The sequence below is a fragment of the Nanorana parkeri genome, unplaced genomic scaffold, assembly GCF_000935625.1.
Source record: "Nanorana parkeri isolate BGI_ZX_2015 unplaced genomic scaffold, ASM93562v1 scaffold416, whole genome shotgun sequence".
NCBI lineage: Eukaryota > Metazoa > Chordata > Amphibia > Anura > Dicroglossidae > Nanorana > Nanorana parkeri.
This window is the reverse complement of record NW_017306684.1, coordinates 1,207,525-1,210,950: the sequence shown is the minus strand read 5'-3', so window position 1 is coordinate 1,210,950 and position 3,426 is coordinate 1,207,525. Positions and strand designations below refer to the sequence as shown.

The 3,426-nt window shown below is 39.3% G+C and overlaps 1 protein-coding gene across 1 annotated transcript in view; it reads left to right on the top strand.

Moving 5' to 3' along the window:
• Positions 1-3,426, top strand: part of LOC108789748 (olfactory receptor 6C3-like) — an 18,669-nt gene that overhangs the window by 1,087 nt on the left and 14,156 nt on the right. The window lies entirely within an intron of this gene.

Genomic DNA, 3,426 nt, shown 5'->3' with positions numbered 1-3,426 from the left:
TTGGTGTGGATACCCCCCCCCCCCCCCCCTCTACTCATAGAACAGTCATATTTGAAGAAATGTCAGAAATGATGAATTAATAACATGTTTGCTCTGCTGGGTCAACAAAGTCCTTCTCTGACCACAAGGTTCTTGTCATTTCATTTTGAACACTAGAAATGGCCATTGAAACGCAAGAATTATACCAAATACATGTTTCTTCTTTTAATACTTAACTACTTACTTTTTCCTTTATTTATCATCTTATTATTGTATGGCTAGCTTAGGAGATATTTTGACATGTGATTATCACATTTCTAATGTCTTCTCATGATGTTGCTATGGAGAGGTTTTCATAGCAAGCATACTGCAGACTGTTGTGCTTGGCTGATCTCAGTTTAGGTTACATTTCTCTCTGTCGGTGTGCGCCCATTCACACATGTTGTCCGTTTCCATCATTGTTGCTGAAGAAATTTCAGAAATGATGAATTAATAACATGTTTCCTCTGATGGGTCAACAAAGTCCTTCTCTGACCACAAGGTTCTTGTCTTTTCATTTTGAATACTAGAAATGGTCATTGAAACGCAGGCATTATACCAAATACATGTTTTTTATTTTAATACTTTACTACTTATTTTTTCATTTATTTATCAACGTATTCTTGTATGGTTAGTTATGTAGATATTTTGACATGTGATGAGCACATTTCTAATGTCTGTCTCATGATGTTGCTATGGGGTTTACTCAGTTTTGTCATTAATATAAATATATTTACAAAAAAAAAGTGTTCTTATATAAATCATACAGGTTTTCATAGCAAACATAATGCAGACTGTTGTGCTTGGCTGATCTCAGATTAGGTTACATTTCTCTTTGTCAGTGTGCTAGCGGAGCAGCCGCCCCGACGGAGGGTGCCGCCCTAGGCAAACGCCTAGTTTTCCTCGCGGTAAATACACCCCTGATTGATGCCTTGATTTAAAGAGACACTAAACTCGAATCAAAACTTAAAAATGTGTTCAAGTACCTTAACTATTAAAGAAAAATGTATCTTATTTGTGTATCACTCGGCTGTAGATCCTCAAATCATCTCTGAATTGGTGCTGACACTGTCCTTCCTTCTGGAGGGTGGGGGCTACTTGTGTTCCTCATCGTCCCTGTGTGTGTGTTCCAAGCTCGCTGTCGAGATGGAGTACAATCTAAATACAAATGAGTAAACTAAACATGAGCTTGTTGTCCATCCCGGTATTGAGCTTGGAGCGGTGACTACAACTGAAAAAGAGAAGGATATAACCAGAGACCAGACCCAATTAAGATTAACCCCCTTATTTCTGGATGTTAATCTGGTTTGTATGTGGTATTCAACAACCCTCTACTGTCATGTAACACTAGAGCAAAAAGAAGGAGAGATGATCTAAATGAGATCAAATCAAGACCAGTAATAATGAGGGTGGGAGTACCTTATCTAGTACAGAAATAGTTTATTCAAATATGATAAAAACATGGATCAACAAAGGAGATCAACAACCACCACCTGAAACCCCATTCAAATTGATTAAACTAACATAGAAAACACTTGTTACCAGCATGCATATATTGACTAGCTGATGATAATAAGTATGAATAGTTAGACCGGTGTAGCTCTTTATAATCTGTTTTGAGCCGGCAGCGCTGAGGGGTCAAGTATCACGCACCCCTAACATAAAAAAGAGAAAATCCAGAGATTGGAGACAACCACTGAAGTTTGTGGATCCCTACTGGGGATATTAGATTTCTGTATATCTCCAGAAGCAGACAAAAGTGACTAATAAGTAGCAGCAGTTTCTGATCACATTGGAGCGGTGACTACATTACAACACACACAGGGACCATGGGGAACAAAAGTAGCCCCCCCCCTCCAGAAGGAAGGACAGTGTCAGCACCAATTCAGAGATGATTTGAGGATCTACAGCCGACTGATACACAAATAAGATACATTGTTTTTAATAGTTAGGGTATTTGATTGTATTTTTAAGATTTAACTCCTGAGTGTAGTGTCTCTTTAAATGAAGGAAATAATGATGGAAAAGTACAGCGTGTGATGATTACTCTGTGAATGGGAGCACACACTGACAAAGAGAAATGTAACCAAAACGGAGATCAGCCAAGCACAACAGTCTGCAGTATGCTTGCTATAAAAAAAAACCTGTATGATTTCTATAAGACCAACATTTGTTTCTTATAAATATATCTATTTTGATGAAAACACTGAGTAGACCCCATAGAATACCTACATTTGTAAAGATATGCTTCTATCAACAATGAAAATTAAACCTTAGAATGCAAGAGGGGGGGGGGCATAGTCTATCTGCTCAGGAGTTTAGCTCTTTATCCAAAGTAGAGCTGATCAAAATTGAGAGTTTTAATTTCGTAGAAATGGCAGGACTGCATGCACCAGCCCACACTGCTCACTTAAATAACCCTACTCATAGAGACATAGACAAGTGATGGCAAAAAACGTCCAAGTGGTCAGTTAAGTTTATTATTTAGTTTTTCATATATCCTTTTCTCTGAGTATAGGCCTCCTGCTAGCTTGAGCTTATTCCCCACACTCCCCTTTGTTTGTAATATGGTTATCTTTATACATAGTCCTTTCTATCACCTTTCAGGCCACAATGAGCTCAAAGTTGAATTAGATTCTTTTCAACAGTAAAAATGGACAATGAATCAGGGTAGGTGGACTAAACATGGACATTGTGCAGTAATATAGAGATGATATTTCCTATTTTTTTCCAGTTTAGTGAAAAAAATAAAATAAAACTTAAAGGGGTTCTAAAGCCTCCAATTTTTTTTGCCTATATATAGGCAAAACGTTTTTGTTTTTTTTAAAAAAAAACCTCCTTTAACAGCGGTTTACACTTACCCTGTTTTCGTCGCGCGCTCCTGCCCGAGAATCCGAAACTGCTTGGGCGGCCGCAAAGCATCTTGGGGCGGGCGCATGCGCAGTTCGGATTCTCGGCCGGGAGACGAGCAGAGACACAAGGTAAGTCTATGGACGCGTGCACCCGCATGCAGACACCGCTGGATCGGAAGTGACTGCTAGCAGAGAGGAGTCTGCGCTGGATCAGAGAGCCGCCGCACCGCTGGAGGGACAGATGAAAACCTCAGGAAAGAAGAGGAAGATCGGATTAAGAGACATCATTTAAGGTAAGTGCTTTCATTAACATTGGGGGAGGGAAAACATTTTTTGACTTTAATGTCACTTTAATTTGTTCCTATACTGGATGCAATTACACATAGATACACCTAACCACTGAACCTTCACATTCTCACATAATTCATTCCCACAGCTACCTCATGTATCATTTCCCCCTCCTCTTTTAGATTGTAAGCCCTCAGGGGCAGGGCCCTCCTTACCATCTTGTCTTGAATTGTATTGTGACTGTAATGTCTTCCTTATATTGTAAAGC